This window comes from Pezoporus flaviventris, unplaced genomic scaffold (assembly GCF_033815535.1).
Source record: "Pezoporus flaviventris isolate CSIRO_AGI_PZ_B2104156 unplaced genomic scaffold, CSIRO_AGI_Pfla_v1 ptg000213l, whole genome shotgun sequence".
Taxonomy (NCBI): Eukaryota; Metazoa; Chordata; class Aves; order Psittaciformes; family Psittacidae; genus Pezoporus; species Pezoporus flaviventris.
In genome coordinates, this window is record NW_026892761.1 from 11160494 (window position 1) to 11183702 (window position 23209).

At 36.6% G+C, this 23209-nt stretch overlaps 1 long non-coding RNA gene across 2 annotated transcripts in view; it reads left to right on the forward strand.

The window, feature by feature from the left end:
- The window catches only part of LOC133262530 (uncharacterized), a 64425-nt gene that overhangs the window by 40386 nt on the left and 830 nt on the right, over window positions 1-23209 (forward strand). The window contains exons 1-2 of one of the 2 annotated variants that reach the window (XR_009741339.1): window positions 1780-1928; window positions 5540-5607. This is a non-coding gene — a long non-coding RNA (uncharacterized LOC133262530). Of the gene's footprint in view, window positions 1-1779; window positions 1929-5539; window positions 5608-23209 lie in introns of those variants that run through there. The other variant, XR_009741338.1, reaches the window with a different exon arrangement.

The following is a 23209-nucleotide window of genomic DNA, read 5'->3' on the forward strand; positions in this document are numbered from 1 at the left end:
TTTCAGTAGAGAAAGGGAGAGCTGGACTTAGTTTTGCCCTTAGTTCTGTTTCCTTCCATCTCCAGGTCTATTTGCTGTAGGGTCAGTCGTTTACAGCTGTGGAAAGTATGGGAGGAAGAGTCTCTTTTTTTCTGTATTGTTTTTCAATCACATCTGTATACTTCTCTGTACATGCGAAACATATATTTACTAGGAAATGTGTGGACTGAAGATAAGGGCTTCTAAAGGTGTCATTAAAGCAATCTGCAAAAGCTACAGTGAGAACTTCTACCCAGGTCCTTCAGTATTATCTGATTGATAATCCCAGTACATCTTAATCTGTCACAACTTTAAGAGTAAATCTGTTATCTTGCCTGGAAAACAGATAATAGAGTTATAGGACAAGAGAGGATTTTTTTTTTTAGTTTGCAAATTCTCAAACTGAAAATCTTTCAGCAACGTGTACTTGCTCTTCAAATCTCATCTTGTCTCACACGTGTGAATGTTACAATTGGCAATCCAGAGCTCTTTATATGTTAGGAACTGTGCATAAAAATTAATTCAAGCAAAATGTAATTTATAAGAATAATAACATACTTTCCAAATGTTTCCTGTGTTAATCATGGTGAAGACAGTTACTATAGTACCACTGCTAGATTTTATTGTAAATAAAGTAATTCAGTGGTACATGTTCTCTTCAGAGTGTTACTGTTTGTTTAAAAGAAGTGAAGGATGCCAGTAGGAGATGGTAAGACAACCTTTTGTTTTCTGTTGAGTGAATTCTATGCTTAGTAACATTTTGATACAAAAGCAATAGAGCAGTGTTTATTTTCAGGAAAAGGTTCTGAACTTTGCTATTTGTCAATGGATATTTCTAGAATTTATGTACATATAAGAAGCAAAAAGAGTAAAGCATGTGTACCAAGTTTTCTGCCAAAATAAATAGTAGACCCAGTACAAATAGTTCACCTAAGTTATTAACTGTGTGGTAAATAAACACATTGAAGTTTGCTTACTACTGTTTACTCAAGGCATTTTGCTGCCATGAGGCTGGATATACCACTGAGACTTCCAATTAAATGTCACTGAGGAGCCTGTGAAAAGGTTTGACTCCAAAAACGCACACAGGAGTCATTGGGCAGTTTTATTGGTAAATGTGGTTGCAACTTGATTACAAATTTCCAAAACCAGATTCCTGATATATTAAAAAGGGTTCAGAATAGTTTGTGCATACCAGTCTTGAAGGATGTGTTAAGGCCTTTGTAGCACCTTTATAGCAGCAAACACACCCTCCTTACTAAACAGGTACTTCCATAGGTGAAAACTTTACTCACTGAGTTGCTTGAGATGAGAATAACATTCATGATGTAGCTGCCATGCCCTAGATTCTTATAATCCAGAGGGATTCTACTTCAGTTAGGTTTTGCTCTTTTTCTGTTGGTCCATCTCCAGCCTTCTGTGTTAATTGCCTTCATTCTGTTTTTCCTGCTGGATGTTGCATTGATATATCTGCTTTCATGCTTTGGACCATCATTTAATTCAGCCTGTCATTTACATTACTACTGAGTTAAGTAAAACCTTTTATTCAATGTCTGCTATCAGCTTTTTCTTATAGTTGAATTGTTAATAAGTTATTGTCAATAAACTAGATCCAGAGGTATTTGTCGGTGTATTAAAGGAATTTTTACATGACTGAAGAAACTCCAATCAATTTCTTACTAATCTCTAATCTGGCACACAATGAAGTTGTGGTCAAAACAGAGATGAAACACCTTGACCTGGCTCTTCAGGCACCTGGAAGAACTCGGAAGCAGATGGGAGCTGGCATAAGAGGATAGGTGGGGAGTCTCCCTATGGAGAGGAAGGGTTGAAGAACTCTGCAAAACCAGCTTTCAGCCAGTGGTTGAGACAGAGCTTCTGGCAGGATATAGCATCCAGCATAAGTATAGGTGTGTTAGATTTTAGCACAAGCCCGGCTAGGTAGAAGATTTTCCTCCATCCAGTGAGTTATCTTCGCATATGTTGTTTTTCTGTAGTTTTTATATAAACCATTTTGTAAAATTTACAGATTTGAAATGGAGGCAAAAGGTGAAGTTGACCTTATTTCCAGGTTAATAAAGCTGTCTGCCGAGGTTTTGGTCCAGACTCTTGAAATGTTAAAATTCACCTTATTTGTTAATGAGTAGCATCACAGCCTTTGTTTTCTTTCCCATTGTGTGCAGTGTTCATTAGAGCAAAGTAGGAGAAAGCAATAAAAACACAAGTGGCCTTTTTGGCACCTGGGTTACATGTGAAAAAGAACTGCTAAATCATTTCAACTCCAAGTGTTAATTACTTTGCTGCACATTGGCACATTAAATGTGTAGCAAAAATATATTTCTTTTTAGGTGCTGTTTGTGTATGATGTAGTTTGCCAAGTGTATCTTGTTGAATTTTGTGAGTTTTCTTTTTGTAGTCAAATTTTATTTAATTTCATGTACCAGGTGTCTCTAGTGGAAATGTGTGTCTTGAACTGAGCCCTTAATGCTTGCTTAATTTCAGTATGTGAAGAAGAGCTTTCACAAAATCCAACTGGAAGAATTCTTTAGGTCAGGTGAAGTCTTTTAATTCATAGGAAAAGTATCTCTTAGTGTGGAAATTCCTGAAAGCCATTTTACGAGGATGCAGGAGCAATCCTGCTTCATACTGAAGTGGGAACTTAGAACTGATTGTCAGATTCAAGTTTGTGTGACTGCAGCATCTCATTATATGTATGTGTGTGTATGTGTATGTATATGTGTGTATATATATATATATATATATTACATAATTCCTAACAGTGATCCTATATAAGGTCCTGTCTTGTACCTTACTTATTGTCTAGCATTTGTAGAGCCTTAATTTTCCTTCTGGATAAAATCAAAGCTGGATCTTTTCATTCCTGTAATAATGCAATTCACATCTGTATGAAATATCTCTTAAGGCTCATGTGACATAAGAGGCAATCACAGCTAAAAGAAAATGGATAGACTGTAAAACGGCTCCTAGAAGAAAAGTAATTTTCTGAGATTCATGAATTGCTCTCTAATTCACAAATAATGCAGTATGTATTTAGGTTGCTATAAAGAGTAATTACTGAATACGGAGTTCAGAATTCATAATAAAGCAAAAGCATATCTGGAATTGTTGAGTAAAGATGAACTATAAAAATACATACTTCTAATATTTAACTACTTCTCTTCATAAATCGCTTGCTAATAAATGCAAAACAAAGGGCATCAGAAGAAAAATCACTTTTTTAAGGAAAATAACTTTCAAAACCACTTTTGTCCATCATAAATTCTTCTGCAAATAGTGGGTACAAAGTCTGTTTTATGTATTGAAAAAAAAAAAACAACCCTCAAACTGCTTTTCCTTCTCTCTCTTCTGTTGTCAATTAGAAACAAGAATCAACAAAACTGGATAGATGGAAGATAGACTGTTAGTCCAGTCTTGATATAACTTAATAGTGAAGACTTCATTAGATTCCTTAAATATGAAGGCACCTGCAGAATTGTTAACAGACTTATTGCAACAAGGTTAAGATGGAACAAAGGCTCTTGGAAAGCTACTGTGTTATAAGATCCAGCTAGTACAGCTCTTCAGAAGTGAGATTCTGTGTGTACCAAAAGCCTACAAGAAAAACACAGGCCTATATGTAATTCTGGCTGCTAGCAGATGTGATTGTAAAGCCCTGGTTCAGTTCTGTTTTAAAGCAGCTTTGGAATTCGTCTTGTCATTGTGGTTTAAGCCCAGATGGTAACTAAGAACCATGAAGCCATTTGCTCACTTCCCCTTTTTGTTCCACTCTGGGTGGGAGGGAAGGGTGTAAACAGCATGGGTTGAAATAAGAACAGTCCAGGAGAGTATAATATAAAAGTATGATTAATAATAATAATGTTAAAGGAGATAACAAGGGGAGATAATAGAAAACTAAAAAGGGAAAGGAGAGAAAACCAAATCACTAAACACAAGCGATGCACAATACAATTGCTCTACACCCACTGACTAATGCCTGACCTGAGCAGTGGTCTGGCTCCTCCGGGTGACTGATTCTAGTTTATGTACTGGGCATGACGTACTGTGGTATGGAATACCTCTTTGGCTAGTTTGGGTCCAGTGTCCTGTCTCTGCTGCCTCCTGGCTTCTTGTGCCTCTCCTCACTAGCAGAGCATGAGACTGAAAAGTCCCTGATCAGAGTAAGTGCTACTCAGCAACAGCTAAAACGTCAGTGTGTTATCAGTATTTTTCTCAAATAAAGCTGAAACACAGCACTGCACCAGCTACTAGGAAGGAGAAAAATAACTGCTACAGCTGAACCCAGGACGGTCATGAAAATTGTTTTATTTAGGCAGAAAGCACATGGAAACTCAGTCTCAAGTGTTTGAAGAGAGCTTCTAAACTGAGCTTTGATCATTGATTTTACTGGCATTGAAGTTAATACAAGCTTCATTGGAAGCTGAAACACCTGTGCTTTCATCCACAAAATATAGCGCAGAAGAAGAAACGCTGCTAGTGTTAAACATCACTGGAAAATGCAGAGGAGCAGAAACATTGTTCAAATGTAAAATACTAAGACAAAATATTTACATTTTATCAAAACTGGGGTTTAAAATTAAGCTGTTCTGATATTTAAATATTTAGCTACCCACAAGAATATTTTGACTACTCAAAGTTGCTTAGTTGTCAGTAATTATTTACTAACCTTATCCTTCAGGGTTGATAGACATACTTGTGTCCTAGTGTCCAAAACACTCTGCCTCTACCAGAGCAATATACTTCCAGATATAGCTAAGACAAAATGCCTTTGAAAAGTCTCAGAGAGATAGGATGTTTCGCTGGGACATGGGGAGCATGAAAAGATCAAGTATTCTCTGCTGTATTTTGATGAGTCAGCTCATTTGGCAGCTGATGATTCTTGGTACAATTGTTTTTTTTCATGATAACCTACTGACGGTCTCAATGGTGGTTTTATTCCAATGAGGACTAGAGGACTGAGCCCCTATCAACAGCCTCTATTACTGTTGACTCTGAGTTTGCTTAATCTACACAGGTGTTATCAAAGCATATTTTCCCAATTTTTTATTTTCAATATCCTTGATAGGACCCTCTGTGTCTGATGTAAGAGCGCGTAAGTTTTTGTTATTGGGGGCAGGAATTTTTGAAACTCAGTCTTGTTGTTACTGCTCCAACAGCTTTTGCGATGGTCAGTATTGCATGGGTGGAGTAACACAGCGATTTTCCAGACCCCATCAAGAGCACAAGGACACACGGAGTGAGTGGAAATAATAGCAGTGACCATCTGTGTTCTTTGTTGTTGTCAGTGTAGAGTCAGTGAACCTGTTCAGTCTTGTGAGCCTGATATGCATCATGGCAACAGAAGAACGATTATAAGCAATGCAAGTCAAACAATATCAATGATGTATAGAAATGAAAGGAATTCTCTGTTTCTGAACCCCAAAGATAACCTTTAAATAGCTGTTGGTAGCTGTATTTTCAGGACTCTAAATTCTTCATGTTTCCCTGTCTATTCTATCTCTAGGGATGAAGCCAGGAGAAGAAACATCTGTGGAAGCTCAGTGCAGGCAGTATTAGCAAAGTTCTAGAGAGGTAAGTGGCTTTGAATTCCTTATTAAACTTGCTAGATTGTAGTGAGACTAAAGCTAAATGTTAAGGCCACAAAGACAGGGTTAGGAAAAGTAGAGGCTGTTTGTCAGAATAACTGCAGTATTCAACAAAGTATGCTTAAAAATATGTAATCATAGGTCTGGCTTTCTTTTGGCTGCTTCCTGTATTTCAGAAAAATTTAGGTTAGAAACCAACGCTGTAGCTTCTGATCCTGAATGAATCATGGTATTCAGGAAGTTACAGAAGGGTGAATTAAGAGTTGGCATCTTTTGAAATCTGTAAGTTTTGATTCCTGGTTGACAGTAGCATCTCAAGTCCATGTTAAAGCTAGAGTAACATTTAGGATCAGGAACAGTAGAACTAACAGCCTGGATGACTGCTAGAAGAGAGAATTTTTGGAAAGCAAAACCTAGCACCAGGAATTTTAAATTACTTGATCTTAGGTTTTGGGTTATGATAGGGTCTTAAATTGGTAATATGTGGAGTCAGGAATAGCAAGGACAACATAAAGTGAATGTTACAGTATTTGTCATATTCCAAAGAAGTTAACTGAGGATTGGTAATGGATGGTTTCCTATTGCTTATTCTTATGAGTTAGTTGTAGTAGGCTCTTGTAACTTCATTGGAGTTTCTGAGTATCTTTGAAAGTTCTCAGTTGGAAAACAAATGTGTACAGTGTTGATAGTTGACAGGTACAAATTCAACTGGCTGAAGCCGTTTTCTCTTTAGACAATTGCTGATTTTTTGAGCTTGTATTTGTTACAAAAGGACACTTCGAGTTATGACCTCTCTCCTGGATGGTTTGTTTTTTAAACCAGTGACAAAGTTGCATATCCGGAGATTGCCGTTTCTCATATGCTCTTAGAGCCAAATTTTGTATCAAAAGTTTTGTATATTGGCTTTCAGTCTTATTTGTAGATTCCCAGTAGCATCCTCTAGCCATTTTCATTGGTTTCACTTAGAAGCTTCCTCAAAGTCATGGCTTTTTGCAGGACATATTTTCAAGACAGAGTTTCTAAGAAGTAGTAGTAGAAAGTATAAAATTCAAATCAACTGACTGCTGACTACATGGCCACTTAATAAAGAACTGTTCAGAGTTTATGTGAATCTTGTGGTGTTGTCAATAGATTATTATTTATTGTGATGCCACCTGAATCCTATGATGTTGAGGTACCCCCACATCACAGATTGTTCTTATCTCTTGACTGTTTAATTGGCACATCTTAAATTATGTTATGCAGATGTGACAACTTGAAATGTTTTGTACAAGAACGGATGCCCTGTTGCACAAAAACATGATACAGTTTTTCCATTTAAGGAGTCATTTAAGAGCTTAAATGGTGTTATTCTCTTAGGCTTTTCTTTTCCAAAGGAAGTGGCACCAGTGGATGTCTCCAAATGTTTTTGAAATTCAGTATGAGTATGTGTTTTCCTATCAAAATATCAAATATTGGAAAACAAGTGTGACAATTTCTGCTTCCTAGTAACTGGAATAAGCATTGGATGTGAAATTTCCTTAAGACATACAGGGCTGGTTTTAAAAGGAAAAGCTTATTCGCAAATAAACTGTTTACAGTATGTAATGAAATGAATAATATAATTCTTGTGGAAGGTGGACTTTTTAGCTGCCTCTTTCACAGAAGGTAAAGAGAAACATTAAAAATACATTTGCCACTGATAGGTTGAATTCATTTTAGCTGGCATAAATAGGACAGATGAGCTATTCAAATGTCTGATGAGCACTATATTATGAAATATTTATCACCTTCTCATGGTCATTGCATGAGAGACCAATAATTTGTTTTCTCTCAGCACTGGTATTTTGTGGCGCTTATAATAAATTATACATTGCAAGCTTACATCCTTCACCCTTTTTCTATTTACCTATCTAGTCTGAGATCTCATTCATCAAAATGTAGCTGCCTCTGGGACAAAAATGAGGCTACAAATTCATGTATTCTAAAAAATCATGGAATTTATAATGCATAATGGTACTGGGGGCAAAATGGATAGAGAGTATCATACCAAACAGCTGACCTTTAAAGGGAGGAAATGGAAAGAGCAGAATATTTAGAGAAGTATAAATATATGTATAGGCAGATGTTCACCTTGGTCGTGCTGTCTGCTGATTTTGATTTAGGATAACACCTCTGAACAATCAAAGCTGTTCAGATTTTTGCTTATTACCAAGCTTAAGCCAGTGTCATGGATTTAGTTCTTATTATGACCACTGAATTCCCTAAAGTGTTCTATGTTGGAGTACTAGAAATTGTCTTTTATTTGCTTTGCATTGATGCAGAGGATTTAATGAAGGAAATATTAGGATGAAATGAAAAATAGCATTCCCAAATGATAGTTTTTAGCATTAAAGACCCTATATCTAAATACTGTAAAGACAAGAAGATGTATTTCAAAAAGTAAAAACTTGGTTCTGGGATTGCTTTAAAATATTAAGATAATTGGGACCCTTTAAATCTCAAACATCATTCTTTTTCAATGTGGGGGAGAAATAATCCTCTTATTTGTATTGCCAAATTTTAGTCAGGGTCCCCTGTTTTTCATTCTCAAGAATTCCTGCTTAGGACATTAAAGCAGAACTGTGCTCCTGCACAAGAAATGGTGATGTTGTCTTGAGCTGTTCTGTGTTAGATAGTGAGTGTTTTTGTCTTTCTTGCTGCTTCCAACCAGAAATCATTTGGCCTCAGTGTAGAGATAAGTCCACCCATTGCCTTTCTCAGCTTCATCAACACTCTGATTTAGTTTCCTGAACAAGTTCATTATTCACTGCTCAAAAAGTCTTTAGAGATTTATCATTTCTGCAAAGTGCATAAGCCTGTAAATTAATTTCTCATAACAAAATCATTCAAAATGATCACTCTACAGGATTTTTAAATGACCTTCTACTTGGATGTTATAGCGAAAATAAACCTGGAGCCTTTCTCAATCAATCCAGTTGAAATACTGTATACATTTTGACCATAGAGTCCCCTGGTAAGGTACGGTTTTGGAGTTTGTGTTGCCCAGAAATGTGTGAAATTTATTAATTTATTTTTTAATGAGAAACTTAAGCATGTTAATTCTTGTGTCTATGGAACATAGTGTTTCACTTTAACAGTGTAGGGATCAAGATTGCAGGTCTTTGAAAGCTGCACTTGTATTTTTAGGAATCCCAGAACTTTTAAAGGCACAGTAGACTTGATTTGCTGATCCCACATTTTAACACTTTAACAGGACCAAATTTTAGTTCCATAATTTCAAGTGCTCTTAAGGGGGCTGAAGCACCTCTCGTATGAAGACAGGCTAAGTTGGGGCTGTTCAGCCTGGAGAAGAGAAGGCTGCATGGAGACCTCATAGCAGCCTTCCAGTATCTGAACAGGACCTATAAGGATGCTGGAGAAGGGACTGTAGTGATAGGACAATGGGTAAGGGTTTAAACTTCAACAGGGGAAGTTCAGAGTAGATATAAGGAAGAAGTTCTTTACTGTGAGGGTGCTGAGGCACTGAACAGGTTGTCTGAAGAAGTGGTAAATGCTCCATCCCTGGCAGTGTTCAAGGCCAGGTTGGACAGAGCCTTGGGTTTCAGTCTAGTGTGAGGTGTTCCTGCCCATGGCAGGAGGGGTGGAACTGGGTGATCTTAAGGTCCTTTCCAACCCTAACTGTTCTATGATTCTGAGCATGTGCTGATAAATCAGTGTGTGTTAGGTCTGGTAGCAGCAGTGTAGCTCTGTCTTGCTCTTGTGACATCCATAGAAATTCCAGATACCACATAGTCTCCATAGCTCTAGCGTAGCCACAAGCTGGCAATTAGATGCCCCGATGATACCTGTTAAGTCGGAGAACATTGAAATATTAACTGTGTAGTTAAGGTAAACAGACAGAGATCATTGCTATCTGGAATTTGATTTTAAGAAGGTGTGTTTATACGGATATTAAAAACAATTTGCTTGATGCAGGATTTTCCCATTTCCAGGAGAAGGCGGCTTTCAGGTTTGCAGTACCTAATCTACTGGTGTTGTCTCCAATTTACCATTTGTCCATCATAACCCTGTGGTCCCACGGGTATAATTTGCCATTGTATAGATTTTTATTATTCTTTTCTTGGAATCATTCTCAGCATTTCCACTGAACAAAGGTTTGGTTCCTTTCATGAAAATGATGCTGGAAACATATTATGCCAAGAAATATTCCTTCTGACTGTACAGAAAGATTTTCTTACTGCTAATTCCAGAGTGTAGTGACAGTTGCATGAAGATTTTTAGATGTAAGTCTATTCTTAGGAAGAGAGAAAAGGAAAAAAATTACAAAAGTAAAAGTTGTTAGTCCCGCATTGGTAAAAGCTGTTAGTCCTGCATCGGGATCCCTGCGTACTGAGTACTGTGTAAACACAGGGAAAGCATGTGTGTTCTTTGCATATTTTATTAGTACATAATTTAGAATTGATTTAATAACTTTCAAGGAGTTAGTGAGATCATTTGTTGCAAACAAATTATCCAGTAAAACAGTCTTTTCCCTTTAATTGTTTTTGTTTGTATATACACATGCAGATAAATACATATAGACATAACTGCTAAATGTGTTTGCTATTTCTGTACGCAAATTATGCTATCAGCTGGTTTTAGAATTGCTCTGTTTGCAGTTGATGATGTAAGGATGGAATTAGGTACAGAAGAGGAGCTTCACTGTCACTGACTTTCAACACTGACTTGCCCTTTGTGCTCTCAAAAGCTTTCCCTTTCTCTATTCTGCTGTTGTTTCTATAATCAATTACTTCTGCCTGAATTACAATGTGGGTTGTTTTTTTGTTTGGAGCTTTTTTTTTTTGTTTGTTTTATTTTTGCTTGTGATTTGCTTGTTTTTTTCAGGTGAATAATAAATTATGAATAATGGGTAATCACTTCTTCGTAAGGAAAATTTATGGAGTTAATGATGAAAGCTTTTGGACTTCATGAGGAAACCTGAGGTAATGTTGGCCTCATCTAAAAGAGCAGGACTATTTGGTACAAGAATGTGCTCATGAACAACTTTAGCATTCATGCAATGCCATTTTATTATTACTGTTGTTATAATTGTAATATTTTGATTAATGTTATGATAGTAATCTGTATAAATTAAAAGAATTTAATCATATTCTAGAAGAACAGTTATGTTCTCATACTTCAGTCTTTCCACACTGCACAAGGATGGCATGAAAAGGCATACTTTTGGTCTTATAGCCATTTTTTTCCTCAGTCTAGATAAGATAACTTAGTTGCATAAAACAGTTTTCAGCTTTGTCATGGGAATGACATCCAAAGGTATAATAATGCTTCCAAGAAACAAATGTGAACTAAAGCATTCTCTCAGCCAATTTAAAAACTTGACAAAAGGAAGGGAATACAAGTTGACAAATAAAGCCAGATGTTTGTGTATCAAAAGGTACCAATATACAACAAGGGTATTTACACCTTCAGTGATTCTAGGAGTAAGCGTGGAAAGATTGTTAAATTATTTTCAGTAAAATGTTCTGTTAAAAATCAAGGCCAATAATTTATAAGACTTCTTTCAAACTTGTGGGCAACATGTTTAGATAAAAAATACCCTAGTTTCTCAGTCAAATTCTGACTTCAAGTTCTTTATTTCACAACTGTCCACTCTCTTCTTGTTCTTGCAGACTACTTTAAATATATATTTCACTATAAGATTACTCAGTCACTTTCTGACTCTTTTTAGGAGCTGATTTGCTGGGAGAGGGAGGGCTATAGGGGAATTCCAATCTGCGGTTCGAATTGTTCTATGCAGCTCATGGCTTTATTTGAGTGACAACTAGCTTGCTGTCTCCACTATAAAGCATATCTTCAGGATTATGCAGTCTTGACAGACTCCAGTTGCCACAATGCTCACTACTTCACAGGCACCTACCTAGGCTGGTCCTTAAATTTGTATTTATAACATAGTCACTCTGTCTGAAGGGGTAAACACTCTACTTAAATACAGCCTAGTAGGCTTTCCCTTTTTACTCAGGTTACAGTGATGGAGGAGCCTTAGAGTTTGTTGTCTGGTCTGATAAAATGGTTGGAAGGGGCATGGCTACTTGAACTTTCTTATTAATCCAAACAAAAATACCAAACTGGCTGAATTTGTATTTAAGGCCATATAAACTGAGCTATGTATCTTACGCACAAACCCCTGTTTTACTTAATACTTGTTACTGAGCTATGGACTCTCTGATATCCAGCAAATATTTATGCTTGTTTCTGCTGGTATAGAAGTTCCAAGTTCTGTTTGTTCTGCAAATCCATAGGCCTCGTGGGGCTGGTGGTGGAGCTGTTAACAACTCAGCAGATGTGAGATTACACAGAATACTGCTCCATACTTGAGATTTTAGAGGACATGATGATGCTTTGATCAATAAAGACTGAACGTGGACGTGAGCAAAGACTCCTGAAGGACAGACTGTTTTCAAAGTGTATTTCTAATTTTACATATTTCATATATAAGTAGGAAGGCTCTTTTGCTAATGGACTTGATTGTCATCATGTGGATAGTGCTTAGTCCTACTTTAAGGAGAATGTACTGCAACAGTGAAGCAGAACAAAAGACGCTCTTCTACCATGCAGTGTAGGCTGTCTGTTAGTGAATTCAGTCTTTCATTTTGTTAATAAAAATGTTTAAATACCCACCCTCCCCCCCCCCACCTTAAGTGATCATGAACCTCAAAAAAGAGCAACAGAAAGCCAAAATACTCAAGAGAAAGCTAAACATCTTCTTTTCAGGAGTACATATGAGAGAGTATGATAAAATGAGTTTTGTGAGATGCTACCTATATGCTAGCTTAACATTTTTATACAAAAAGTGCTTTTAATTGAAAACTCTTCCTGATTTCTCTGAAAGGACTATAGTTATAGTAGAATTAATATTAAATTTTTCTAGTTATAATTGATTACTCTTGTTCTGAAGCTTGAAATTTGCCAGACTGTTTTTTTAGTCTATTTTCTTTAATGTCCTTTACTAACAGGTGTATGTGATGAATGCTAAAGTTTATTTTGGGATGAACCCATCTAGCCAGTCATTTCCAAGAACAGTTAATTATTATCGTGTTGTTTGTATTGAAAACATTAAAACTCAAATAGTTCAAAAGCATAAGCAGGCACAAAGCAAAGCCTGTTATGGTACTGTTTACCAACAGATTTATAATTACAAAAAAAAATTAAGCATGAAACAGAACACTTTTCATTTTCTGCCTTAATAGTATGAAATATTTGATGTTTCTTTACAGATTACTCTGGAAAAGCTTTGAAAGTGAATAATTCTGAAGGTTGTCATGGTATTTTAGCAGGACCCAAACATATCGCCTTTAAAACACCCGTGTCCTTTTTCCTACAGATAATCTGAATGCCCAAGGAAAGGAGAGAGGCTATTCCAGAACTCAGCCCTCCAATCACAATAATTATAATACATAAAATAATTTCATGAGGAATAATACATAATGCCAGTGTTTCTCTCTCATAAATGCCTTTATTTAAAGCTGTAATACAAAACTATGGAATACCTTAAAGAGTGTATGAGTTACACACTGTTTGAATTTGAAGGCTATATCTAAATACCTCTAGTCCCATGTATCTACAGTTCTGATAAAGCAATTCAGATTATTCTCAGTTCATCTCTCTGTCTTTACATAAGCAATGCTGTCTGTGCAGGATATATCATAGGAGATTCTGCTTTCATTCATCAGTGCTCTTAAATGAAATTTGTTAGTGTGTATGAGAAATATCATCAACTTTTAGGAACTAGATATTCCCTTGAAAAGCAGTAACTGTTTTCCTTTTTTGTCTTTTATACCTTTGCATTTGAAGAGGAGATTTAGTAAACATCCTTTCCAAAGCTTATCCTTGGCAGCTGATCCTTGGGAACTGATTTGTAGAATAGTTTTAAAAACCCCACAGCAGTTGTTTGAGCCTTCTGTTGAGGGGAGCATGCAGCCTTTCCAGTCTCTCAGGGCATAGAACACCTTCTGGAAGCTGCCTCTTCAGGTATAGCAAACCATTTTCTTGTGTTCATGGCTATTGCTGTGTTGTTCATCCCCACAAAGAGCAGATTATCTTCATGGAGCAATTATGCAGTGTAAGTAACTGCTGTATACATCTGACATATATCAATATCAATAGCTGATTGCAGTCAGAAGCCTCCTGAAGGCCAAATCCTTGTCTTCCTAAATGGAGGAGGATGTCTGCACTCTGTGTTCTGCACATGGCTGTTATAGCAGGAGGGTCATTTATGTAAGTAATGCCTGAGCTGGTGTCAAGGAATCGACTGCAGGGAAGGTGAAGATCTCAGTGGGAGGTTTGTGTTTGTAAATAGCTTACCTATGTGCTGTAAAGAATTTCTTTCTCCTTAGTTTTGGACAAACCAAGCACATATGTTTCACACTGGAGAAGTCTGGCTGTTTTCCCTGTTTCTGACATCTCCTGATTTTTCATTTTCCAGTATGCATTCCAAATTCAGGAAAATTATGAATATTCAAGAATTAATCCCCTGCTAAACAGTAAGGTTTTAAGAGCTTAAAATGCAGTTGTTTTGTTTGGTTGTTTGGTTTGGTTTTTTTTTCAACAGAGCCATATTTGCAGTAAGTGTCCCCAGATTCCTTACAAAGGAATCTTTTCTCAAAGTTAGGCTATACTACCTGAGGATCTTGTTCAGCCTTTACTCATTCTGTGCTCTGGTAAACACTGTTTTTCAGTGGTGTTTTTGCTTATGTAAGAGTCTAAACATTTGCCTTCAGGACTGGTGGAAATTTTCAAATGCAGGGTTTGGAGCAGTGGCTGGTGACAGCAGCATCCATGAGCTCAGTGTGAAGTCTCTGTGATTTCTTCTGTGCTGCTCTTGTGCTTGACAAAGGCTCCTTGTAAACAATTATAAAGATATATTCCTCCCTCTGTGTGCCTTCAATCTCTCCTTTGCTACAGGAAACTCAACAATAACAAGGCTTGCTGCATTGTGGTCTCCTGCCCTTGCTAATGCTGGGGTTTTGTTTCCTTGGACTCTAGTGTTCATCTGTATGTCTTTTTTTTTACTGTTTTGTACTTTGATTGCAAGATCCTTGGCCTGAGAGTCAATTTGTTCTGTTTGCACAGCACCTGGCACCATTGGGACCAGATCCATTATGGCATTGTTGTAGTTTAGATAGGAATAGCCAGTTGGTAGCTATTGTGAGAACTTCGTCTTTGTTTTATTTCTTGGAGTCTTTGGGATTTATGTGTCTCGTTATCAGGGTTAAGTTGCCCTAGTCAGTCTTTGGAGCTTAGTAACTTTTTCTTTTGTTAAAAGTAGATTTCCTGTGAGGATTCATTCCTGTACTCGCTACCACAGTGATAGAACAGAAGGTTGTAAATCAGGCTGATTTGAGTGTAAATTATTCAGAGTTTTTCTCTTCACTGTATAAGATTCCCAGCAGAATATGACTACTCCATGAGCTACTCCTGATTATTTGAGTTCCAAAACTATATGTAGTTTCTTTACAAACCAAATTAAAAAGAATATATTTGATTTGGTCCTTGCTCTCAAGAAAGAAAGGTGCATTGAATGATTAGCATGCAGTGGGAGCCTTGTTGTTGAGCTAATGAATTCAAAAGATTTTGAACCATAACTTACAATACATAAAGTTAGATGATTCTCTATCGTTGTAATCTTTTTAGTGGGTTCAGTACAGTAGAACTTTACATGTGAGTTGTTGCTGGCTTTGTAATTGAAATACTGACTTTATTAAGAAGATTTGCCTGAATAAAGGTTACTCATACATAAAAGTCTGTAGAATGTGTCTTGGTTTTTCTGGAGGTGAGGCTTGACTGGGAGAGAAATAAGGGCCTGGTGCTTTGTTTACTTATGATTATCTGAAGTGGGGCTGCCTGTAATTAGTGGATAGACAGACAAGAGTTAGTTTAATAGTCATTGCTTCCTAGGTAGGAAAGGGTTTGTGTTGCTTTCTTCTCATGTACTTTATAAACTAAATACATTAGCTCATAAAGATCTGACTAGATGATTTTAAGAAGATCATAAAGTGAACAAAAAGCATGTGCTAACCAAGAATGGAATTTGCTGGAATATTCTGGATTCAAAGGTATAAAAATTTCAAGTTATATTTTAAAATACATTTTTTCATAAAGAAAAAATAAAGCATCTCATAATATTTTAGAATTTTCATATTTTTTAAAAAATTGATCCTATATAGCTTATTCCAGTTTGTCCTTCAGACAATTAGATTTGAAATTGGATGCTCGGAGATATTCAGGAATACAATTGAAAATGAATGTAACAAGGATTTCCATAATAGCTATGAATTTCCTTTGTGGGATTTTTGACTACTGAATCTCAAACATCTGTATGCCAAGCTGCTACATGTGAGTTAGAGTAAGCAACTTTATGCTCTCTAACAGTTTTAATGAATAAGATCTGAACAATATGGAATCTGACAACCAGTCATTCTGAAAATTACATTTATCTATAGTGGTAAATTCTCCTTCTGGAGTAACTCAGGAACTTTTTCAACATCTAAAATTCAAGAATGAAACGACGAGTGTGCGTGAGCTGAAAACCAGCAATTTATGTATTACCGTGAGCAGTGTGCAAAATCTCTACAAGGGCTGTCACTAATACCTTGAATAAAAGGTGATTTCATAACTTCAACCCAAAGGATAATAGAGATGATTTTGTCTCCTCATTTTGTGCTGAACCTAGGCTTTTATTTTGTGAAGTTGACTGTGTCTAAGCAGTCTTAATGCCTTTCATAGGAGTTGCACTGTCTACAGTAAAATCCTAACAAAAGTAAATTCTCTGTCACCAGACTAGACTTTGTTTGACACTTTAGGCAAGCACAGATTTGTAGATCCCATGGTTTGAGTCAGTAGTTTTCAACTAGTTTAGGTAGAAATGTGTATTAGGCAAACTCTGTTTCCCCAGAGATACTGACTTTTTAGCTGCAAAGGGAAAGGGTTAAAATCACAAAAAAATGCAACGAGGCAGTGAGAAGGTTTCTTGTGCTCTTTTCCTTCTGTGTATTCAGCTCAAGTGCTGCAGTTGTGGTGAGCAGCACTGAATGTGTCCATCCTCAGACATGTCTCTAGGAAAAGAGTAAATCTGAGGTGTAAAGATCTATACTTCCTGTGCAAAAAAAAAAAGTGATTGTTAAGTGTTTCAGCACATGGTAGAAATCTTGCTGGAAGCTGCAGTGACAAAAAGTGTAATTCCAGGTGGGAGAGGCAGGAAGAAGGACCATCAGACCTCACTTACTTGAAAAGTATAAGCAGGGTCCGTTGGCCAAGGTGGTCTGCAGTGTTATGTCTGACGTGAAGTTATTTTTCACTAGGGCAGCCTTTCATTCATTGTCCTGCTGCCACAGCCTTCCCTTTATCCCATCCCTCTTTTCACTGCTGTGCTCTACATTCAGTTCTCTCTTTCCCTCTTTCCTTTCCAACTCCAGTGCTACTGAAAGGTTCTTCCCCCTCAGTATTCCTACACTCCCCACAACCTTGTATGTATATTTAACATTACTTCAACTGAAAGATTTAAAACATCTAATTTTACACATAGTTAGCTCCGTAACTTATTTTGGAGGCTCCTCTTTTTCTCCTTTTCCTTACTAAATAGCTTTTGTTAAGCACATTTATTATAGCTTTTCTTTGACTGGACATTCAACAAATTAGTCTAAATGAAAACAGGTAGGCTGAAAGGATGGGTGGGATTGTATTTAAGATATTGAAGTAGGATTCAGGAAATGATATTCAGTTCCCAGCCTTGCCACTCACTTGGTGGGGGGGTGTGTGTGTGTGTGTGTGTGTGTGTCCTTGAATGTGGTAATTTAATCTCTTTCTGCCTTCTTATTCATGAGGCAGAATTAATTGTAGTGTTGTTTTCCCATTTAAAAGCTCCTTTTTCTATTTTTTCCTATAAATATTTAGATTGGAAAAAATGTGCAGCATTTAACACAATACATTCATGATAGCGGATTACTGTTCAAGTAAAGGAAATGAATCAAAATAATTTTAGTCTGTACACCTTAGTATATAGAGTAAATTTTAGTATGTATATTTTACACATTGTCTAGCAAAATGGGTTCTAGTCTTGAGATATATTCCTAATAAAAATAGAAACTAATAACTGATTTGGTTGTACGGCTTTCTGTGGCATATTGTAGTGGTATTGTTAGAGCTCCATATGATACATTGAAAGAAAACATGCTGTAGGAAAGAAAAAGTTAATTTCTTTTGGTAACTTGGTAAACCATTGCAAGTTAATGCTGAAGGTGTTGTGGTATATGTGATCTGACACAGTGTGGAACCTCAATGCATTTAACTGTTTTGCCTTAGGTGAAATCTAAGCCTTCAGGAAATAAACAGAAGGTCAACTTGATAGACTAAATAACTAGTCCATTAAGGAAATACACATCGTGCACTCTATTGGTAACTTATCTGGAAAAGTCAAAGTAGAAACTGTACTTGGGAATGCAGTCCCTGGACTTAGAGGTGATGGGGATTGTTGATTCTGTTGCTGCTTCCATATCTGCCCCCCCCATGGGAAACTTGCTCTGAATGACTGTGGTTTTTGTTGCTCACTTACCAAATAATGCTGGTATGGGAGCAGCCTAGCTGTCTTTGGAACAAGTTATCTAGTTGCTTGGGCAGTAGTTTCTTGGGATCTTGAAGGAGTTAAGGCTTACTCAGTACCTGAATACAAGGTTTCTAAGCAGATTGGAGTGACAATTCATTTTCTGCTACTCAGAAATATTCAGAAAAGTATTACACTTTGAGTGTTGAGTGATACAAAGGATGATACGAGAGAGAAACAAGCAGAGATTAGGAGTGCTTGTGCCAACTTCTTTATATGAAGAAAGATTGGATTGTGTTAGCTCTGAGAGGTCCCTGATTCAAAGTGACTTACTCTGACCCAAACATGTTGCTGAAATCTGTTTCAGTCTGATGCAGATTTGTCTGGTCTCCATGATAGTAGGCACCGTCTCTGTTGGATGAGTCAGGCTTGCTTTGCAAAGGCAGCTCCATTCAGATGTCATATGAATTGTATTGCCGCTCTTTGATTTTACGATTCAATATAAGATCTGTCCAAACCTATGCATATGCTTTCAGTTTGTGTTTCCAATAGGAAACTCCAAGTCATCTTCTAGCAACTAGATTGGGACTACTGCCAGAAGATGGGAGGAACAGGAAAGTGCTCTGTTTGAAAAATGGAACCTAAATTTCTCATTTAAAAACTAAGCAACAACATGGAAGTAAAATAGTCAGACTGAAAAGTATACAACTAAACACTTGATTGAGTCAGATGCAAATGTTTTCAATAAACATTTATATCTCTAAATTATTTATTTCTTATTTTAGTACAGATGTATGCTTTTGGGGATAGGGTGTTGAGCTAAATCATTTTAAAAGTGATTGCCAAGAGGGTAACTGAATGTTTCCTTAATGAATGCATGCATGGTGCTATATCATTGCTATGATTATAGGCATGGTGTGACAGGAATTTAAGTTACTTCTCCTCCCCAGACTTATGTCCTCAACTTATTTCCCATTATATTCAAGGCACCTGTTTTTTCCTGTTGGGAATGTAAAGTGTTCACTGAAATCATAAGAGGAACTACAGGAATATGTGAAAAGTAGTCACCTCTTACTTATGATTTTAATAATTCTGTAGCATTTATTAAATTATCTGTTGAATCACTTTATGATATTGATGGCATAATTTAAAATGACAGGAATAAAGGAACGTGATTTTTAATGTCATGACTTGAATTGTCACAGAAAAGGAAGGTTGAACTTAATTCAGCCAAATGGCTTACTAAGAAGTCCTGGTACATAAAAAAAATGAGATTTACCTTTTTCTGAGATCACATAGCTCAAGCTTTGATTTTTCTTTTAGATGAGATAAACTGACTGAAGATGAAAATATTGTTTTAATTTTGATCTTCATATTACACTGTAGCAAATAAATACCAGTTTTTAAGAGGGAACATGTAAAATACGGTAGCTTGCAGCAGAAGAGTGCTAGGTGCAGATGTTTGCCTGTCGTGTTCTATTTTGAGTTGAGTATCTGCTAAAAAAGAGTTATATTCTCTTTTTAACTAAAAAAAAATAGTGGGAATTTATTTCCATATCTTCTATTTTAATTGTTGCATAGAAAGTCAGCAAAACAGGTTTGGAAGAAAACATTTATCTTTTTCCAGAAGAGATCATATGGAAGCATTACTTGTTTTCAAAATAAGCATGCATTGATTCGACTTTAAAATGTTGTCCCACTTTACCCTCTATTTTTTTGGCTCAGTTTAATACAGACTGCTTCAGTGCCATGTCTATATGTAATGCAGATAACAACAGGGAGAGTTATCAGCTAACCATGACACCCCTCTTTTGTCTCTTCTGTTATGTTATCGAATATTGGCCTGGGAGGGTATAATCTGTGTCAGTCTGGGCGAGTCAAACCTGAGGATTTTAGTTTGCTTTCTAGATCTAGAAAGCAGTGTGTTCTGTGGTGAAATAAACCACTAAATCAGAGTAGGAAACCACTAAATCAGTTGTTGTGTCTCCTTTGTTCAATTACTTGATTTTTCATGTTATTGACACTTCTGGTTTTAGCGAAGTATCAAGGATTTTTGGAATTATTTGGTCAGCAGGATTTTTATCACAGTCTAGGAGTCCATTTTTTATTATCAGGTTATCTCGATTTAAGTAGAATGAGAACTGCATGTTCCCTAATGTCAGTAGAAGGCACAAACATGATATTAGGGGTGATACATAACCCATGGGCACCATGGCCACATGCATACTGTTCAGCTGGCATTTAAAGATAATTTATTAACCAGCATTTTTCCCCAGCCCAGTTTGATAATAAATGGAGTTCATTTCTATTTGGCAAACTCTGAACAGACCTAGTATGTTAGTAGTGTATCAAACAAATCCAATGTCAGAGTGACTGTTTATGAAAGCAGTAGTTATTCTAGTACAGTTACTGGCAAAAAAAACCATATACACGGGTGACATCCCTTATCTGGAATGAAAGAATGTGAAACACAGGCCAAAGTTTAATTTTCTGTGGAAACTCATTTAGAAAACAGCAGTATCTATTTTACCATACACTGTTCCCTAAAGAACAGTAACACAGGGAATACAGAGCAGCCATCTAAGTAGAACTCTTTTTACTAATTACTAGTTTTCTTTTAATGGAAAAATCCATTAAGAATGAAATGTAAAATATCTTCATGGATGCACGTTACCAAAAGAAAGTACTGTTTAAAAATAAAATACCCTGTATGCTTAAACCAAGGAAAAGTGATTGGGGATTTTAAGAGCATACGTAATTCACACATTGCAGGGTATGAACAATATTTTTTTCCAATAGATAAAATACTAAATAATGGGGAAAGTAACTACTATGTGGAAATAATAATTAGAAATATATTTAAAAAGTGAAAAAAATAGCTTGAGGCAGGGAGAAGTGTTTCTAAATGACTACGTAAAGCTTCTGGATCACAAAGAGCCTGAACTCATTTGGAAAGTATTTCTGCTGTGACTCTGTCTGTGACTATCATGGTTTCAAAAGGCACTGTTGGCTGCAAATATCAAGTACTAAATAACTGATTTTTGTTTCAGAAGTTTGTTACCTGCCATAGAAAATCACTTGTCACTCAGGGTTACAGGTCTTGATATTGTCTCAGAGTCAATTTATGCATCAGGAGAATTACACCACAGCCCCTTATTTTAGAATGATCCATCATTTTCTTAAGCAGACTATTGCTTTTAGAGGAGTTTATCCTATCAGATGGCTTTTTTTTTCTAATTATACAAGTACATTGATGAGAAGTAAATTACCATCTGAGAAACTGGCTGGTGTGTGTGATACTGGACTATGGCTGGATGCCGTTTGGATTTCTATATCATCTTTTTAAGAGCAGTGCCAAGAGCTAATGACTGTGATTTGATCCCACATTAGCAGAGCTCTTGTTATTGAAAGGATTCATCATGCATAGAAATTATTTGTGCTTCAGCTAGAGGCCATATTCTATGCTCTCAGTATTCGGCATGGAACCCATGCTGTCTTCATTTCTACTCACTTACCCATGAAACAAATGACAGAAGGGAAGGGACAAATGCAGCCTATGTGTCATTTTCCCTCTGTGCCTCCTCTCCACCCAGATCAATAGAAGAATGGAAGGAGCAATGAACACTCCTACTAAATGTAAAACTAAAGAAAAACAGCGAAGCTTGAAGTGACCTTTTCGGTTTTCTGCTTTTCAAAAAGGTCACACACACAAAAAAAAAGAGAAAACCAAAACAAAGCCCCAAACCCAAAGCCCAGGAGTAATAAGCTCCAAGCAGCTTAACATCACCCTGCTTTCCAGGACCACTGTGTATTTGGTAGAGCTTGTTATTAACAAGGGAATTGTTGCTTCCTGACAGTTGAGGAAATCCTGGTAAAGTTCTAATAACCACTTACTGTTTGAGGAGTGAGGTTTCCCATGAGAGACCAACTTCCATTGCTATGTCCCTTGCTATTCCCGCTGCTAAAGGGAAGTCTCACTTGGTGAAGACAGTGAGCAAGAGCATTTCTTCTGTAGGAGCAGGATAAATAGATCATGTCACAAAAAAGCATCAGCACCCCCCAGGCATAGGTCCTTAACAGCTACAGGATCCAATATGTGACTGTAAGGTTGGTATTGATTGAAGCTGCTGTAAGCACCATCAGTAACCTAGAGTCTCCCTTTGGAACTCTGTACTATAGGTTGCATTAGATACAATATAGGTTTTTTATTTTCTGTGGAGCTTAGGAATTGTAAGAAATGAAATGTTAATATTTGTTTCCTTCAGAGGAGCTTAAAAAGGTGGTTTGGTACAACTTCAAGACCAAATTCATCAGGAAATATTGTACTCAATTTATATATATGAAAATTTGTACCTTACTTTATTTTTAGCAGTGTGGGATAAGCTCGGAGTCAGCCTGAAACTAAGAAGATGTATATTTAAATGTAGCAAAGTTCATTTTAAAGTAAGTTGAGATGTTGGCAAAGCTGCACTACACTGAATGAAATGCAGTTTGAGTCAATACGTTTGCTAAAGAATTGCCAGGTTTTAAGTGTAGATGCAAAGTTCTATTGCCTTATTAAGTCACCCTCTAATTTATGACACCCTTGCATATACCCATGGTGCTGCTAGTGTAATGTTTGCTGCTAGAAGCAAAGAAAACCAAAGTCCTTGGACCTTTGAAAGTGCTGTCATTTTTCTCCTTCTTTAAATTAACCACCAACATTGTATTAGAGTCTACATGGTTTACATTAATCCAGTAACAGAACATATTCTATTCCCGTGTAAGAATAGTTTTAAGTATAGCTGCCTCTGGTAATAACTGGTGATTTTTAGTGTTTTCCACTGAATATCAAGAGAGTTTCTATCTTCATTTAGTTGACAGGTGGGCTTATATTTTAATTGAATCCAGTCATTCATGACTCGAAACAAATGCCTTTGTGATAAAGCAAGACTAATCAGAAAGTAGGAGGTTTAGTCCACTGTGTATGTCATGGATAAGGAAAGCTTACTTTTTTTTTTGGTGCCAT